Consider the following 19,458-nt stretch of genomic DNA (forward strand, 5'->3'; position numbering starts at 1 on the left):
TACGGTCACAAAGAGTTGGACATGACTGAAAAATGACTAAGTCCAACAATAACACAGAGTACTTCTATATAGAATGTTTATTTTCTTCCCTTTCCTGATTGGCAGAGCCATGTCCTCTGACGCCAACTAGAGTATTTCTGCATATTTTTACACAGAATCTGAATATAAAGTGAAAAATTCTACAACTACCATTAATATTTCCAAATATCTGAATGTTTACTTTTTAGCAAGTGAAATATCTCTTTTTTGTCTGAAATATTCAGCTTTTTTGTTGGTTGTTGTTTCATATGTAGACATTTTTCTCTGCCCATGTTTTTCTTCTCTTGCATGTTTTTAAGCAATATTGACTACAAATCCCTTATATGTACAGACTCAACATAAATTCACCTTGGTTTCCTACCTTCACAAATTACCTAGAATTTCGGAAACATTTCTCATGTATCAGGGCACTAGAGATTATTTTCTGCTGGCAGAAATAAGTATAAATAAAGTCCCCAATACCAATTTATTTACATGATCCCCTGGGAACAATGAGGTTGGATCCACTTAAACAGGTAGTGTTGCTCTCCCCTTGACCAAGAGGAGCGATCTCCTGAGAGGCAGGATGTGCATGTGCAAACTGAGATGTTTGGTGTATACATCTGAAGCAAAGAGAGGGAGAAAAAGAAGAGAGACAGAGGGACTGAAAAATCAGCACCATCTCTGTGGCTGCCACCATCTCTACTAACAGCAGGAATAGAGGGTGGGGGCTAAACTGGAACTAAGATGAGACAGAAAAGAGGAGAAGAGATGAGAGGGAAGGGGAGGAGAGAGGAGGGGAGGGAAAGAGGGAGAGGGAGAGGGAGAGAGAGAGAGAGAGAGAGAGAGAGAGAGAGAGAGAGAAGAAGGAAGAAGAGAGAGAGAGGCTGTCTTTATTTGTTAAGAGTGTTGCTCCCCCTCTCTCCTTCTCATCAACTTTTCTCCATTTCTGTTTATTTAGTTCTGAGTGTCAGCTGAAGATAAAGGATGATCAATTGTAACAACTTATAATTGCTATTTGTTTCCACTCTTGGGGATGGGAGGAAACAAGGGACAATGACTGATAAGGGGAAGAGAGAAAGAGGGACAGAGAGAGAGAAGCAGACTGTGTTTAAATTGTTGGGACTGTTCCTGATGGGAGCTGTAAAGAAAAATGAAAGAGAATCTTATCAATTTATATTTCATAATTTCCTACAGCAGGGTAAGAACAGAATCTGGGATTTTCCCTAGATAAAAGCCTGAGTAAGGAGTTTTAAGCTCTGGGAAAAGATTGGTGAGAAGTGTAGGGAAAGTTCCCTTGGTGTCAGTAGCCCCACCAGGAAAATTTTTCTTCTATTATTCTGCTCTGTGAAGACAGTGACTGGGTTGAAAGTCATGCCCAGTAGGAAGGGGAGGAAAGGAAACAAGGGTGGGAGCCATCTAAGAGGTACTAGTTAGTTCTGCTTTTCAGACAAATATTTCCATAACCCCATCAACTGTTATACTCAAATGCAGAACAATGGTAATTGGGTAGTGGACAACATTACACATCTGTACTACTTGTAAAGAACTTCAGTATAACTATGATAAAGGGAAAATTAGCATGAAGTTTTCAAAGACATGAATTGGAGAGACTTCTTTTTACTTTAATTACAAAAGAGAAGAATAAACATAGAACATAGCTTTCTAGGAAACAGTTTTTAAGAAGCTGGAAATACTGTATACACATTCACAAAAAACCAAAATGGCAACTGGAATTGCTACAGTAGGAGTGGACAGCATATGCTAGTGTGAAAATTAAAGATAATTAACAATGATAAAGGAATGCAGTGGGAAAAGGTTATAATAGCAACAGCAAACATTTATTAAACATCTACAAAGTCCTTGCCCTCAAGGATCTTATACTCTAATACTACAAACATCAGTCAACCTTTTCTGCCCATTACATATTGGAAAAATGGCCATGTTTCATTAAGGGATTTTGGAAAGTTATGTATAGGAAAATAAATTCGAACCATGAGAAAGAAGACCGAGTTTGAGACCTTGTTTTGACACTAAGCGATGTGCGACAAATCACTAAGTCTCTCTAGAACTCAGTTCTTCTATATCTGTAGAAAGGATTGATAGCATGTGTCCTACCTTCCTCATAGAGTTCTTATGAGGAAAGCACTCTGAAAACCTTTAAGTGTAAGTCGAAATGTAAGTCACGATTATTATTAACAATAACAATATTTTTACTCAATTCAACAATTACCAAATGAGGATTACTTATAAGCTTTATACCAAGATCTGAATTACTCTAAAATAAATTCCTCAAAGGGGAGATGGGAAATGAGTCCAAATAAGGTATGGGAAAACACTTCTGAAGGTTAGTACTTGTCAAAAGTGGTAGGGTCTGAACATGATTACTGGACTGAATGGAATTGTTAATAACAACTTAGGGGACTTCTGGGTATTTAATAAATCAAAGGGGACAAAAACTGCAAAGAGTCATAGAATTTAAACCTGGAAGAGACCCTAACTTAGAAAAAAACTGAGTCCCAAAGAAGTGAATTGCTTTGTCTAAGCTCATATAAGTAGTAGTGGAGACAGAATTTTAAACCTGGGTCTCAGGACTCTAAGGCTAGTGGAAAATTCCTCTGGATTTTCTGAAGACCACCAGGATTGGCTCATTTTAAAGGGATTCTTGCTGCTTGGAGAAGATGGAATACTGCTCATAGATGACACGAAGTTCAACTATTTCATTCCCACTCTGCTTCAGTCTTCTGCAGTCAAGAGAATTGTCTTCAAATCGAAAGATCAAATCAACACTGGAGAGAGGACATTTTAGCCCAAGATAAGTAAAGAAGTAGAAAGGGAAAATAGATTTATATAAAATTAGTTCAAGTCTGCAGGTGCAGATGGGCAGCTAGGTGGTGCAGGGGTTAGAACACTGGACTTGGAGTCAGGAAGACCTGAATTCCAACTCAGCCTCAGACCCTTACTAGCTGTGTGACTCTGGGTAAGTCATTTCATTTCTATTTGCCTCAATTTACTCATCTATAAAATAGCAATAATAACCTTACAAGGTTGTTATGAGGACCAAATGAGAAAATGATTATAAAATGCTTAACACAGTGCCTGGCACATATTAAGTGATATATAAATGTTAGCTATCATCATCATCATCAATTAAATCCCAGAGTGCTAGCAAAATTTAATGATGTGATCTTGCACCTAATGTCAGAAATCTTTGAGGCATCACATAAAATAATAGAGATGCTGGGATATAAATATTGCTGTGATTTATCAAAAAAGATAAGAGGATGGATTCAGAAACTACATATCAGTAGCTGTCAACTAGACAGATATTTATCATCCCTCTCTTTCCAAATTGTATAACAGATAATCATTAAAATAGACGTCATGTGAGTGTTTTTTTTTAAAAAATGCAGCAATCACTTAAAACCAATATAGATTTACTATCTAATGTCTTCCCATTTTTTCTATTTTTTTCTGTTTTTTAACATTTTTCTTTGAAGTTTTGAGTTCCAAATTTTATTCCTCCCTCTTTTCTTCTTCTCCCCCTCCCTGAGAGAGTAAGGAATCAGATACAGGTTATATACATGTGCAATTATGTAAAACATTTCCATATTAGTCATTTCGTACAAGAAGACTCAAATGAAAGAAAGTAAAAAATAGCATGTTTCAGTCTACATTCAGTCAATATCAGTTCTCTCTCTGGAGGCAGATAATATGCTTCATCATATAGTCTTTTGGGATTGTCTTGGATCATTATATTGCTGAGAATAGCTAAGTCATTCACAGTTCTTCGCCGAACAATATAGCTGTTACTGTGTACAACGTTCTCCTGGTCTTGTTCATTTCACTGTGTATCAATTCATGTAAGTCTTTCCAGGTTTTTCTGAAATCATTCTGCTTGTCATTTCTATTTTTATCTATTATTTCTTTTATTATGCTTGTCAGCATAATAATATTCCGTCACAATTATGTCCCACAGCTTGTTCAGCCATTCCCCAATTGATGTGCATCCTTTCAGTTTCTAATTCTTAGCTACCACAAAAAGAGCTGCTACAAATATTTTTGTACAAATAGGCCTTTTTCCTTTTTTCATTTTTTTTTGGATGTCTTTGGGATATGGACCTAGCATGGTATTGCTGGATCAACTCCCCATTTTTAAAATCCCATACCAAGCCCCATCTCCCCTGACCACTTCAGTAATCTGGACATTTACTGTGTAAGTCATTCCTTTTGCAATGTATATGTGGTCTTGCTTTGTTAATTACCTTTTTCCTGTGTGTATTTCTCCAACTAGATTATAAAATTCTTTGGTATGGAAAAAGCCTCTGATACCTCTTTGCCACCTCCATAACCCTTAACTGAATGTCTTACACTTAATGTGTTCTTAATAAATATTAGATTAATTTTTCACTAATGACATATTCTCAGTTGTGGGAAAGCAAATGAAACATGCAGTTTACATGGTATTGGAGGAAGAGCAGCACTTCTGGAGACAGAAAAGTCATGATTTCAAATCCACACTCTCACACTTACTAGCTATATGACTGGGGTAAGTCACTTAATTTCTTTTCCTCATCTATAAGATGGGGATAATAGCGTCACCTCTCTCACAGTGTTATGAAAGCCCTATCTAGATGCCAGTTTATCTTTTTAGCCAAATACACACACACACACAAGTGAACCACTGCCAGTGGAGCCATAAATGTACACAAATAGACAGATATGTGCTTTCTAAGGCTTGTTCTGGCTACTGAGTACTGAAGTTCTAATGTAGAGTGCCAGAACCAAGCAGATGCCAACCTAGTGAAATATTCCTATTCTATATCTGTTCTGCTAACGGGGTACTTTGACCCAGCTTGCTGGTGGGTGGGAGAAGAAAACCTGGCAGCCAGCTAATTAGTAAGCATCAATACAAGCCAAGATTCAGCCTGAATCTTACTGGATAAAACATAACATTGCAGGGGCCAGGAGCAAACTGGGATTTTAGGGTACAGTCCAAAATCATTGAAATGAGTGGCTCATATAAAATAAACCTGGCAGAATGGCAGAGGAGATACCAGGATACATGGGACAAAGCCAAGGTCATCTGGTAGACAGTGAAATGAAGGCAGGGAGTACTATAAACATAATTTCAAATTTATACCATTTTGAAAACCCAGTGGTTTGGTAAATCAATCAATAAACATTTTTAAGCATCTAATATATTCCAGGAACTGTGCTAAGCATTAGGTATACAAAAAAAAAGGCAAAAGACAGTCTCTGCCCTCAGGGAGCTTACAATCTAATGGGGGAGATAACACACAAACAAATATATATATGAAAGCAAGCTACATAGGATAAGTAGGAAATAATTAACAGAGGGAAGGCACTGGGATTAAGAGGAGTTGGGGTAGGCTTCCTGTAGAAGGTAGGATTTAGTTGTGACTTAAAGTAAACCAGAGGAGTCAGTAGTCAGAGCAGAGGAGAGAGAACATTCCAAGGATGAGGGACAGCCAGAGAGGATGCCAGTAGCCAAAAGATGGAGTGTCTTGTTTGTAGAACGTCAAGGTCAAGATCACTGGATTAAAGAGTACCTGACATAGACTAAGGTAGAAGAAGACTAGAAAAGAAGGGGGATAGGTTATGAAGGGCATTTTGGATGCCAGAGTATTTTATATTTTATCTTGGAGGCAATGGGAAGCCATCTGAGTTTATTGAGTAGCACTGTAACATGACTGGACCTGCAATTTAGGAAAATGTTTTCAGTCAAAACAAATGTGAGGCTCTGGCTAGATGCAGTGTTCTCAGAAAGCAATAATAATTCTTGATGTTCTTCCAAGCATTTGCAGATCTTTCTCCTCTTCACAACCACCTTGTGCAGTGGGTGGGGCAAGCACAATTGTCTCTATTTTGCAGATAAAGAAAAATGGGACAAATGGTAGTGCAATGATGGACAAAGAGTTATGTGGTGAGTTCATTTGCGGCTAACGCTCCAAGTTCCTGGTCCTGGACTCAATTTAGTGCCCTTACAAAAGGTCACATTGGGTCATAGCTAAGCAAAGGTAAAGTCTAAAGGGATCCTAACCCTTCCTTCCCCCCCAGAACTAGGCTACCTGGATTGCCCCTGGAATACCTTGGGATGGAGAATCATAGGATTGTATACTTATATGTAGGTGGGACCTTAGAAATCATTTAGTTCAATACTCTCTTTATACAGATGAAGAAATGGAAGCCCAGAGCAGTTCAGTGATTTGCCCAAGGTTACATGGGTGTCAAAGCTGTCATTTGGATACAGAATCTCTAAATCCCAATGCAGTTCTTCCTATTGTCCCTATACAATCTCCTTGGAGGTGCTTAGAGTCAGGAGGCCCGGATGATGGTCCAAGGTCTGCTACTTTCTAACCATATGACTCGGAGCAAGAGACATCTCTGTGATCCCTTGTGACTTCACTTAGAAAACTCATGATTTAGAACAGATCATTTCTAAGATTCCTTTTGAGTCTATAAATTCACTCTCTGATTCTTGGGATAGAAAAGGGATAGAAAAGTTCAGTTCTGAAAGGAGGAAAGATTCCATAGTAATAAGACTATGTTGAGTGTTTCAGTGTTAAATTCCAGGACCCCACAGCATACCTACTCTCAGAAAATTGAAGATAAACACATCAGCTGAATTTATGTAGTTCCCAACATGGATCACCACACAGGGGTCCTTGAAGGCTTTTTCACTAGAATGCCAGCTCTGGCAGATTCTTCCATGATGGACAAGCTTCAAATATGGAAAAGTGACAGACACTATGTCTGTTAGCCAAGACTCAGCCCAGATAAGTGTAAGGAGGCTCTTCACCAGAAGGTTGGCCATCAGGTGATAATTTTTTTTTTTTTGGCAAAGGAAGCAAATTCAATGGATAAAAATATCAAGTGGTCCTCTCTCCATTCATCTCCCTTCTGCTCTTACAGTGCCAACAGCAGAGTAGCAGAAAAAAGGATAAGGTGCAAAACAAAATTTTTATACCATTCTTGCCTCAACTGCAAACATTGTTGGGACTCTTTGTCCAGTGACTGAAGAGTTGACATATGGTGTAAGAACTGAACTGTAGCCATACTGACATTTTCACTGTCCAGAAGAGGTAAAGAAGTCACAGCTAAGGAGGTAAGCAGCTTACAGGATCTTCACAGATTAATAGAAAGGCACATAAAGGGCTTGGTTTCATCCTATGCTCAAAGATAACAGGAAACATTATTTCATGGGATAAATGATTTCATTTTATAGTGCTTACAATAAGTATGAACAGACAACCAGAATGCACCAACATCCAATTCAGAGGATGAAAAAATGGTGAATTTCTACAAAGAATCTGATGAGATATTCTGGACTATTACAGTAGCCTGCAGGCTGGTCTCCCTGTCTCAAGCCTCTGCCCACTCTAGTCCCTCTTCCACACAACTGCCAATGGGACCTTCCCAAAGGCCACATCTGACCATGTCACTCCCTTACTCAATAAATTCCAGCAGTTCCCTATTACTCCAGCATCAAGTTTAAAATCCTCTGTTTCGCTTTATAAATTTCTAAATATAAGCTCTTTGAGGACAGAGATGTTTTATTTACCTGTGTCCCAGAACCTAGCACAGTGTTTCTTCACAGAATAAGTGATTTAAAAAAAATATTGAATGAAAAAAAAGAAAAGATAACAACATGGATACATATATGAAGAAAACAAAGAAATATGTAGCAATATTCCTCTTATGTGAAAAAGAAAGTCCATTGGTCTGCCAAGTTCATATCCAAAGACTGCAAATGTCAGACAAGTCCTTCTACTGGGACAGGGTTCTAAAAGTTCCTTCTTAATCATTTTCTCCTTACTCCTCAGGGATCAGTGCTATGTTGGCTATAAAATCTATACTATTTTCTGACCCCAAAATTCCTGTGCTTTGTTGTCCCAATTTTTGAAATTCCTATGGTCAGAGACACCACTCCTTGCACCTAAATTGGAAAAAGAATAAATGAAAAAGCCCACAAGACTGTTTCATAGGAACCAGAGAGTTTAAGAAGGAGAAGATATGGAGGCCCTTCCCCTTAAAGTATAGTCTCTCTGCAGATATGGTCACACCATCAGAGTGAGGATGAAGACAATGAGGCAGCTCTTTTTGAAGGTGCCAACAATTCCAGCTACTCAGCCAATAGAAAAAGGCTCCTGAAAACCACAGGGTAGGCCAAACAGAACCAGGAGCCAAATGTGCATGCATGCTTCAGTCTCTCCAAGTCAATTTCCTTCCACGTCATCATTATTCTACCAGGAGCTGCTCTTTAGAGTCCTTAAGATGCCATCTGAACAAACTAATGGGCATTACACATGTACCAGACCCCCATTAAAAATATAACCAATTACTTTCACATAAATCATCTCACCTCTTGATTTCACAACACCCCAATGAGATGGATGGTACAGGTCTTATTTCCCACTTTCCAGATAAGGAAACTGAGTTTCGAAGAGTGATCATCCTTTTGAGGCAACAGATAGCACACCAAGAAATGGACCTTGGTCTTTGGTCTAAATTATTACTCTATTTTAGTCATTCTTGGCCTACTATTTTTTCCCTTCTGTGGCAGCAAGGAAAGAAAATTGGACGAGGAGTCTGGATATCTGAGTTCTAGCCCTGGAACTACCTCTATCTTACTTTGTGATTCAATGTCTGGAGGTTTATCTAAAATGAGGCTAGCGTGCTGGATTATCTCTAACCTCCCTCCAAGGGCTATTCTTCTGTGATTCTATGATCTTACAAATCTTTGTTTATAGAATATCCATATTTCCAAAAGCCTTCCAGTGGATATTATTAATCACTGCTGTATATGTGGGAGTCTTTTATACAACCTTGATACTAGTAAGCAAAACTCAGAGAAACTTGCTTTTGATAAGAACTGTCATGGAAAGAAAAAATGAATTCCAAATGTTATTGAGCAACAGAAACCGACACAAAACTAGGCTGTCAAAATAGGAGTCATGACGTCCTCATATAGACCATCTTTATTATGCTGCTCTGAGATTGCCGTAAAGTCAGATTGTTGTCACCCAGTGACAAACAGGACCCCCTGAACCTTCTTTGACTCTGCTGTCTTTGTCACATCCATGTCCTATCAGTTGCTAATAGTTGTAGATTCTATTTGCACAGTATCTCTCATCCGTATTTCTTCCTTTCTACTCTCACTGCCATTGCTGGTTTCTGCCCAGAGACAGCAGGTAGCCCAGTAGATAGAACCCTGGAGGTCTGGAATCAGGAAGACTTAAGTTCAAATCCAGACTCAGGTACTTACTGTGTGAATGCACTGTTTGCATCAGTTTCTTCAACTATAAAATGGAGATAAAAATAGTACTTACTTTCCAGGGTTGTCTTGAGGATCAAATGAGATAACTGTAAAGCACTTAGCATCATGTCTGGACATAGTAGGTGCTACATAAATGCTTATTTCCTTTTCTTCCCCTTCATTATCTCTTATCCAGGTTACTGTAGTAATCCCAACTGCTTTCACTATCTCTAGTCTCCCACCCTCTTCAATCTAGCCTTTGTGCTTCTGCCAAAGTAATCTCAGCAATCTTTCTAGTGACCTCTGATGACTCCTACTCAAAAAATTTCAGTGTATTTCTATTACTTCAAATTCCTGAACCTAACATTCAACTACCTTCCAGATTCATTTCTTCTTTCTTTCTTTCTTTCTTTCTTTCTTTCTTTCTTTCTCTTTTTCTTTCTTTCTTTCTTTCTTTCTTTCTTTCTTTCTTTCTTTCTTTTTTCTTTCTTTCTTTCTTTCTTTTTTCTTTCTTTCTTTCTTTCTTTCTTTCTTTCTTTTTTGGGGAGGGTTAGGCATTGGGGTTAAGTGACTTGCCTAGGGTCCCACAGCTAGTAAATGTTATGTGCCTGAGGCTGGATTTGAACTCAGGTCCTCCTGAATCCAGGGCCGGTGCTCTATCCACTGCGCCTCCACGCTGCTCCCAGATATATTTCATGGTTCTCCCACTCATCAATTCTATGATCTAGCCAAAGTGAACCTAAAAGACAGGTGGACTGCCCCACCCACCACCTCTATGTATTGAAGTCTTTCCTCTTTTAAGATAGCAATCACTCTCTTTCTCTGTCTCTCTGTCTCTCTCTCTCTCTCTCTCTCTCTCTCTCTCTCTCTCTCTCTCTTCTTCACCCCCACTCTCTCTTTCTCTGTATCTGTCTCCATATTTCTGTCTCTCTGTCTCTGTTGCTTTATCTCAATCTGTCTCTCTATCTTTACCTGTCTCTGTCTCCATTTCTCTTTCCCTCTGTCTCTGTCTCTCTTTCTATCTCTGTTTCTCTGACTCTGTCTCCATGTCTGTATCTGTTTCTCTCTCTCTCTCTCTCTCTCTCTCTCTCTCTCTCTCTCTCTCTCTCTCTCTGCCTCTTTCCTTTTCTTTGGGCTTCATCATAGGATCATACATTTAGAGCTATAAAGCACCTTAGAGATAAGCCCACCAATCCAATTCTTTCATTTTACAGAAGGGGAAAACCACTCAAAGTGGTTAAGTGACTCACTTAAGGTTACAAGTTGGGATTGGAATACAGGTCCTCTTACTTTCAATCCAGTGCTCTTTCCAAAAAAGCCATGTTGCCTTTTATTCTAACATATGTTATAGTTGGAAAACTATAGATATGTATCTATATCTATTTATCTATCTATGGTATGTATCTATCTATATCTATCTATGGTATGTATGTATGTATGTATATATGTATGTACGTATGTATGTATGTATGTATGTATGTATGTATGTATGTATGTATCTATCTATCTATCTATCTATCTATCTAGTCTTTCTAATTTGCCCTGAACTATTGGAAATTACTCTCAGGCAGCAGTCACATACCCAGAGATGAGAAGCATAATGGATAGGATACCCTAAGTGAGGTTCAGAAAACTTTGATTGGGGGCAGCGAGGTGGCCCAGTGGATAGAGCACGGGCCCTGGAGTCAGGAGGACCTGAGTTCACACCCAGCTTCAGACACAAAACACTCACTAGCTGTGTGACCCTGGGCAAGTCACTTAACCCCATTGCCTAACCAAAAGAGAGAGAGAGAAAAGAAAACTTGGATTGTGTGACCATTGGAAAACCACTTAACCACTCTGAATGTCAGTTTTCTTATCTGCATAATTTGAATTTTAATATCACTGTTCCTTACCTCCCTGGGATAAATATGATACTATAATGCATATAAAGCATTTTGCAAAGTTTTAGGCACCATATCAATATCAGTTATCATTATTCTCCTCATCACATACCCATACTATCCATGTTCAATGTGGAGCCAAATGGTGTATGGCCTGTGAGTCTGATCCACTGGGTAGACATGTACATTTATGCACCTACTACCTGGGTTGCTTTATTAACAGCAGCTACTATACTTGTTTCATCTCCTCTCCAGGGTCTTATCTTGGATTGCTCAGGTTCTCCCCATTCTTGCTATTGTTATCACTGAAAATGCCATGATAGCAATTCCAAAGAGCACATTTCCTAAAGTACAAGGAATCATCAATTTCCAACCCAGAATGACAGCCCATGGGGACTCTGATAGGCATCCTGCTGGAGGAAACTTTTTTATTTTCCCTAAATCCAATCTTTCACTCCTTACAAGATTTACTTAATGTCAGTTTCATTTGGCAGGTACGGTAGCAATTCTTGACAGATAATGGTGTGCATGCTAATGGATCCAATCCCCATGCCACCCCCACCTGGACTGTTAGACCAGCTTTCACAGAAAATGCTTGGCCTTGATGTTTAACAAGCCAAGTCACATAAAACCCTAAAAGGGAAGTTGAAAACATTATCCCACATTGGCAGAAAGATGTACTGGATGATGTAATAGAGATTTTTCTACTTCCCTAGTAATGGAAACACTAGCATTCCCTTGGCCTGCTATTATAGTCTCTGTAATAACCTGCTGAGCTTATTCACATCTAGAGAGAGCACATCCTTACACCTGGTTAAAGATTCTATGTATGGAGAAGAAACAAATTCTCTTTTATTAAGAAATAAATGGTCCAAATTAAAGCTCTCTGCAGTCCTAGGAGCCCAGGAGCTGTCTAATTTTAAAGGGAATACACAGATACATTTCTTTTCCATAAGCAGACATGAGATGTGTGTAATTGGGAATTTTTTTTTCTTTTATAACAAGTTTATTTACAGAGCAATTATGCAATTTCATTGGGTAATATCAAGCCATTTACATATAACATTTATGAGAAAGCTTTCCAAGCAGCAGATATTACTGCCACTTTGATTTATAAACCTTAAAAAAAAACCCATCACAATGATAATCTTTTTTTTTAATTTTTCAACATTTTAAAGTTCTTATTTTAGACAGATTCTTGAACTGGTGGTTCACAGCCATCAGCCCTTTCTACTTTTGGGCCTGTTTCTTCTCCTGAAGGTTTTCCAGAGCCACCACTTTCACCACGCAGTTGCATTACCTTTCCCAATTCAAATTTGGGCTTCTTGAGCATCTTGACTTTTTAAACAAATACATTGTGGAGAGGGTAAATGGACTGGCAAGTCTTTCCTATGTCTTTTCCAATGCTGCCTGGAATGAGTTTATTGACAACTTCTTTCAAGTCATTTGCCCCTCTCAGGTCATAATTTCCATTATTTTCTTATGAATTTGATGGACTTGTTGGGGCTGAACATATGAGGTCTTATAGATCTGGTTTGTAAAACCAACACAAAAGAGGTAGAGCAAGTAGCCATCAGTAATTTTGATATTAACATGGACTTCAATCATGATCTACCACTTTCTGACCATGGAGCACATCTTGCCCTAGGTAAAGTCCATTCCATGGAAATTAGTCAAACAATTTTTTAATTTTTTTTTTAGTTTTAGACTTGAATACTAAAACTTAAATACATAATTAGAAAAGAAAGGCATCAGAAACTTAAATGTTAAAACTTCAGCATGAAATAAGAAAGAAAAAATATGTCATGCATAGCAGAACATAAAAGAGGATTCAAAACATATAACAATAAATTTCAATTTCAAAAAAGCCTATATATTAAATACTACATGCTATGTTGAAGCTGTCTATCTTTTCTTTGCTTCCTTGTGGGTTTTCTTTGGTTCTCTACTATACACTTTTTTATTTTGTTCTTTTTTCTCCCTTCCTCCTCCTTCCCCACCTAGGCTACAATTAAGTGTGGATATATTTATATATAAATATTGCTTTATACATATACATATATGTATACATATATACACATACATACATATATAAACATGTACTTTCCCTAAGAGATTCTACTCCTGATCTTTGTTTTTATGTTAGTGTGTATCTCTACTCTACTTTATTTCTTCCTGCTACCTTGCCCATTCCCATTGATTTAAACACCCTTCTATATTCACCCTTTAACCCATTCCCTCACCCTTCCCTCTAAAATCACTCCCTTATCCTCTCTCCCCTCCCTATCCTCTTAGCATTTTATTTCTTTCCAAATTTAGAAGACTTTTATACTCTTCTAGATGTATACGTATTGTTCCCTCTTCAACCCATCCCCAATAAAAGTAGGTTTTCAAAGCTACTGGCCCTCCTCCCCCATCTAATTCCCATGCATTGATTCTTCCTCTCACACTTCATTTGCATATGATAATTACTCTTTTTAGCTGTTCTTGAATGGTTTTATTTTTTGAAGTTATATCATGCTCAGGTCTAGCTCAATCTTTCTTATGAACTACCCAATTACTAATAGCAATCTTAGATGTATGTTTTACATTGTACATACATAAAAGATAAACAGTCTATCCTTATTGAGTCCCTTATAATTGGTCTTTGTTACATACCTTATTTTTCTCTTGGTTCTTATATGTCAAATCTTACATTAAGTTCAGTTGTTTTTTTTTAACAAAGCCCTGACAGTCTGACAATTCATTAAATATCCTTTTTTTTTTTTCATTCAGAATTATGCTTAGCTTTGCTGGGTATATTTTCAGCTAGAACCTCAGTTCTTTTGCTTTTTAATATATAGTGTTCCAAGATTTGCAGCCTTTCAGTGTTGCTGTTGCTAGGTCTCCTGTGATTCCTAATTGTGATGTCACAATATGTAAATTGTATTTTTTTTATTGCTCATAATATTTTATCCTTGAGCTGGGAGTTTTGGAATTTAACTATAATATTCTTATGGGTTTTCCTCATAGGATCTCTTTCAGGTGGTGACTGGTGGGGTTTTTTTTTTTGCTATTTCTACTTTCTCCTTTTGTTCTAATGCTTCAGAACAATTTTCTTTAATTATTTCTTGTATAATTGTATCAATATTCTTTTTTTTATCATAGCTTTCAGGTAGTCTGATTATTCTTATGTTTTCTCTTCTTGATTTGTTATCCAGATCAATTCTTTTTCTTTTGAAATATTTCACATTCTTTTCTATTTTTTCATTCTTTATGTTTTGTTTTATTATTTCTTGATCTCTTATAACTTCTCTGGCTCCCCCTTGCCCAATTCTGATTTTCAAGGAGTCATTTTCTTCCTTAAGATTCTGGATCTCCTTTTGGTTGACTTTATTTTTATAATCTTCTTGTTTTTCTTGTATTTTTTTTTCTTAAAGTTTTTCTTCAATCTCTCTCATTTGATTTTTAAAGTATTTTTTTTAACTTCTATGAATTCTTTTGGGCAAGTGACTATTTTACATTATTCTTTGAAAAGGGTTTCTTTGTTTCACTATCCTTCTCTGAAGATGAGCCCGCCCCAGTCTTCTCTCTTCCCATAGTAACTCTCTATGGTTGGATTCTTTCTCCTTTGCCTAAGCATTTTTTTTTTTGTAATAGCTTAGTTTTTGTAATCACCTCTAGTCCTGGGGTAGGGAGGATGGTACATTGGGCCTCAGATCCTTCAGTTCTCCTTTCTGATCCTGAACCCAAACCAAGAATTTCAGCTGCCTGTAACTGTCACAGCCTGCAGCATCCACCCCACTGCTCATGCACTCACTGGGAGTATGCTGGATACTTCTCCCTTCAGGCCAGGCTGTGTCTCTTCAGCACAGTGGAGTCGGCATTCCTTGTCAGCAGAGGTTCACTCAATCTTCCCCAGCTCAGACACCCATCTCCTTTCAATGTCCTGGGGGTAAAAGTTCTTATGGCTGGGGCCTCAGGCAGCCTCCCAACCCACCTAACCCCAGGGCTTGTTGCTTGTTTACTTTTCACAGGAACCTAAACTAGTCCAGGAGGATCCCTGTTCCACCCCTTCTCTTATTTATTTTTAACACTCTATGTTTGCCCTAAGGCACTGTTTTATCACTTTTGTAGAGGAGAATCTGGAGAGCTTGGAATTTTCTGACCTCCTCCATCTTCCCAGAATTCTCCCAATTTTTGCCCTGACCATCTTCAGTAATTAACTTGAACTTACAAAAAGCAATATCATCATTCTGCAGATCAGCAAGGCTCACTTCACATACTTGACCCTTGAATCCATCAGAGGCAATTTCAATTTCCTGAGTTCTTGTAACTAGTGTCTTGCCAATATTGCAAATGTTGAACATAGCTGATGCTTTTACATCATACCAATCCTTCTTTGAAAATGGATCAACCACTTCTTGACTCCTTTTCTGCCACCTTTGGTGAGGTGCTTATTCTTGCCCGTCACCATGATCCTGTGTGTAATTGTTAAACTCATGAATCAATACTAGTTGAGAGTGAAGGAAGGAGCCTAGATTCAAATTTTTTTGCCTTGTCCAGGCTGAAATTAAACTTAATCCAAATCTACGCAGGCATGGCTAGTGAAAGTTGAAAGGGCCTAGACAACAGATCATGTAGTTATCATCCCTTCCACATCACAACTTTCCCCATCATGGTTTCAATATATCACGGGTTGGCATAAGAAATTAAATGGGAATTTTGGGGGAGTTTTGCAGAAGCCACAGATGAAACATAAAGGCCAGCAGACAACACAGAGCCTGTGACCAAACACTTAAACCAAATTTTACAATAAGGTATTGTAAACACCCCGTAAAGGAAAAAGAAAAATTTCAGACTTTTTCTCTGGTAGGAAGGGCCAAAAAATTTTACATGGATTTTCCAGAAGGTGGTGGCACTGTGCTTCCAACCCCCCATGATGTGGAAGGATAATTGTATTCAAATCTTTCCACTAAAGTTGGTTTTGTTTAGGTCTAGCCTGATCCATATGGTCTAACCCAACAATCCAGTCCAACAAGCATTTACTAAGCACCAGCTACACATCAAGTGCTGAGCTAACTGCTGGCCATACTAACACAAAATGAAAGGAAAACAAAATCTTTCCTCTCAAGCTTGTCATTTATTAGCTGCAGTGAGTCTGCCCATCCAAACATTTCACACAAGTTGAATTATCTTTTGGTCGATATCTAACACTGACTCTTTTCCCCTGGAGCTAATTTAATGATTTCTTACTAATAATAAAATCATTCTTATACTTTATTATAACTCAAGTTGTGGGCAAAGAGTTCGAGTTTGGGAAGGTCAGTACAGTGATTAGATATCTCATTCCTCTACATAAGCCTTTACAATTCACAGTACAGCAGTGACTTGAATATTCCTTTGTCTTGTTCATAGGAGTACAACACAGAGAAATGCTCAAATAGCTCTGTGACTCATCAACAGGGATATCCCCTGAAATGATGAAGGCTGATATCCACATAAGCCTGGCTATGCTGTGTGATGTTTGTCCATTTCCTCTTATGTCAGCCACAAGAAATCCATTCAATGTACTTGGAACCTTTCTTGCTTTCTCTTGATGTGAGGATACTAATGAAGCAGACAAACCATCCATGCATTAGATTAGATTGCTCTCACCTAGTTCTCCCCATCTTCTTTTTCACTTATACATTTCTTTGATGACATCCTTTACTCCATTTTTTCCTTCCTGATTGCTTCTTTGTCCTCAACTTAGATCTTCAGAGCCTGTTGTGTTTTGTGTTTCACTTTCATACAACAACAATGAAATTTATTAATCAATCAAGTAGTATTTCTTACTACTTACTATGTCCCAGACACTGTTAAATGCCAAGGATTTGGAAAAAAAAAATCAGCTCAGTCCCTGTTCACTAGGAACTTAGGTTCTAATGATTTGCTCTTAAAGTTACAAAGCATTTTCACATGTTTTCTCATTTGAGTCCTACAGTGCCCCACAAGTTAGGCTGGGTTGTACTCTCCAAACAAAAGTCTGGCCCTCTCTGACCATGCAGTGTCTCCACCTACCTTCTTAGTATGCACCCAAAACACATCTCTTAAGTTCCATCCCAGACATCTTACAACATCTTGCCATCTTCCCTCCTGATACAACTCCCTTAGCATCTCTGAACCAGAAACCATTGCTCTCCTCCCTGGATGAATTAGTTTACTCAGCTTAGTAACTGCATTCTAGGGTTGAAGTTGACTGGAGAGTGTTCAAACTCATCTAACTGACTATATCTACCTAGCCGCAGATCATGCTTCACATCCACCCACATTGGACATCCAGGGATATCTTATCATCCACCTTGCACCTTTCACACATACATCTTCAATCTCTCCTTTTCACTTCTTACTTTAGGAAAAGTCATCATACTAATACTTACTGCTGTTGTTTCTGGAAAAGGCATGACGATCAGCTGCCATATGGTTCCATTCATTGCCCTATGACTCTCCAGATAAAAATTCCCTTCCTTGGCCACCACTGTTTCCATTTATTAAAATTTAAGCCCTTGAGGACAAGAACTGTCCCACTTTTGCCTCTATTACTCTAGTTCCCAAAATAGTGCTTTGCACATAATAGGTACTTAATCCATTATTTTTATTTTAAAAAAACTTTCCTTGATATATATTTTTATATCAACAAAATTCCTCCAAGGATTTTCTTTCTCTCCCTCCCCATAGAGTCATCTCATATAACATGTGGGATATAAAGATAAATAATATTTTTAAAGAAAAAAAGAAAAAAGAAAAGCAAAAACTGATCAATAGATTAAAAAGTCTGAAAACATACGTAATATATCACAACTATGGATCTCCCACCTCTGCAAAGGACAAGGTAGGGATGTCTTCTCATATCTCTTCTCTGGAGCCATGCCTATTCTCTGTAGTTTTGCTACATTTACTTGCAATTGTTTTGTGTGTATTTATTTTCTCTTAATCAATCGTAGTTTTATATATTGTTTTCTTGGCTCTTCTTACTTCACTCCACCTCTAATCATGTAGAGCTTTCCATACTACTTTGTATTCATCACATCCATCATTTCTTACAGCACAGTAACATTTTACTATATTTGTGTACAACAATTTGTTTGGATATTTTGTAATAGGTATTTAACTATTAGGCATCTTTGTTCCCAGTTCTTTACTATCACAAAAAGTCCTGCTGTCAATGTTTTGGTATGTATGAGGACTTTCTTTTTATCAATGACCTCTTTGGGAAATAAGCCTAGTACTAGAATCTTTGGGTCAAAGGATATAGACATTTCAGTCATTTCATTTTCATAATTCCAAATCACTTTCCAGAACAGTTGTACTGATCCACAGCTCCACTAACCACACATTCATGACCCTATTTTCCTATAACCCCTCCAGTCAATTGATTCTTTTTCATTCATGCATGCATTCATTCAACCTAATTATAGCAACCCACAGGTTCTGTTACATTTATTCACAAATCCAACCACTTTCAAACTAAAGCAAAAATTCTCTGACTTATATTTTCATTCTAAAGTAATGCTAAGCAGCTAATGCCGCCATCTTCATCCAGACAATGTATGATTTGGTTCAAGCCTATTCATCTCTTCTGTCCTCCTTCCTTTCCTTCAGCAAAGAGAGCTCATTGGCCATACATAACTGAACAGGTGGCACATCATGTTTCATGAATAAAGACATCATTTTGGCTCTTAGGGTAAGCATAGGGCTTGGGATAAGGAAACTGCAGAGAGACAGACTGTTGAGGAGGCTGCTGACAGAAGGGTAAGCAGAGTGATATCAGTCCAGGCCAAGGGATGGAGATTTCACATCTGACATAGATACAGCAACTTCCATGTTCATGGCTCTATATACAACTTTTGGGCCAGCTGCTTGTGGTAGGGGGCAATTGTGCTTGGGGAGAGATAATAATCTTTCAGGAGCCTAGCCTGCACTCATACAGTTTGACCAAAGCCTCCTGACCCTTTAGCCCCTGAGAAAAGGAGGGGCAGTAAAGAGGGGACAGATGGAAGACACACTGGTGGTTATCTCTCTCAAATCCGGAGAGAGGAAGAATATGCAGTAGATATTGTTGTGGGCCACTGAGCCCTACAGAGGGATTTGATGTCATTGTGAATGACAGCCAAGAACCTGGGCAAGGCAAGAGGGTCGGTCACACTGTAGATGTAATGGAGGATGAGGGAGTATAGGGCTGGCATGAAGTGAAGGTAAGACATAGGGATGACATAGGCTTGTGAGGAGAAGGCAGTCTGGAGGATTTACCAAGAG

The 19,458-nt window shown here is 38.2% G+C and overlaps 1 protein-coding gene and 1 pseudogene across 1 annotated transcript in view; both read right to left on the reverse strand.

Moving 5' to 3' along the window:
• IL15 (interleukin 15) overlaps positions 1–19,458 on the reverse strand; it is a 401,163-nt gene that overhangs the window by 237,951 nt on the left and 143,754 nt on the right. The window lies entirely within an intron of this gene.
• Positions 12,190–15,695, reverse strand: LOC110210782 (small ribosomal subunit protein eS1-like; annotated as a pseudogene).

Source organism: Phascolarctos cinereus, unplaced genomic scaffold (assembly GCF_003287225.1).
Source record: "Phascolarctos cinereus isolate Bilbo 61053 unplaced genomic scaffold, phaCin_HiC Scaffold_9;HRSCAF=440, whole genome shotgun sequence".
Taxonomy (NCBI): Eukaryota; Metazoa; Chordata; class Mammalia; order Diprotodontia; family Phascolarctidae; genus Phascolarctos; species Phascolarctos cinereus.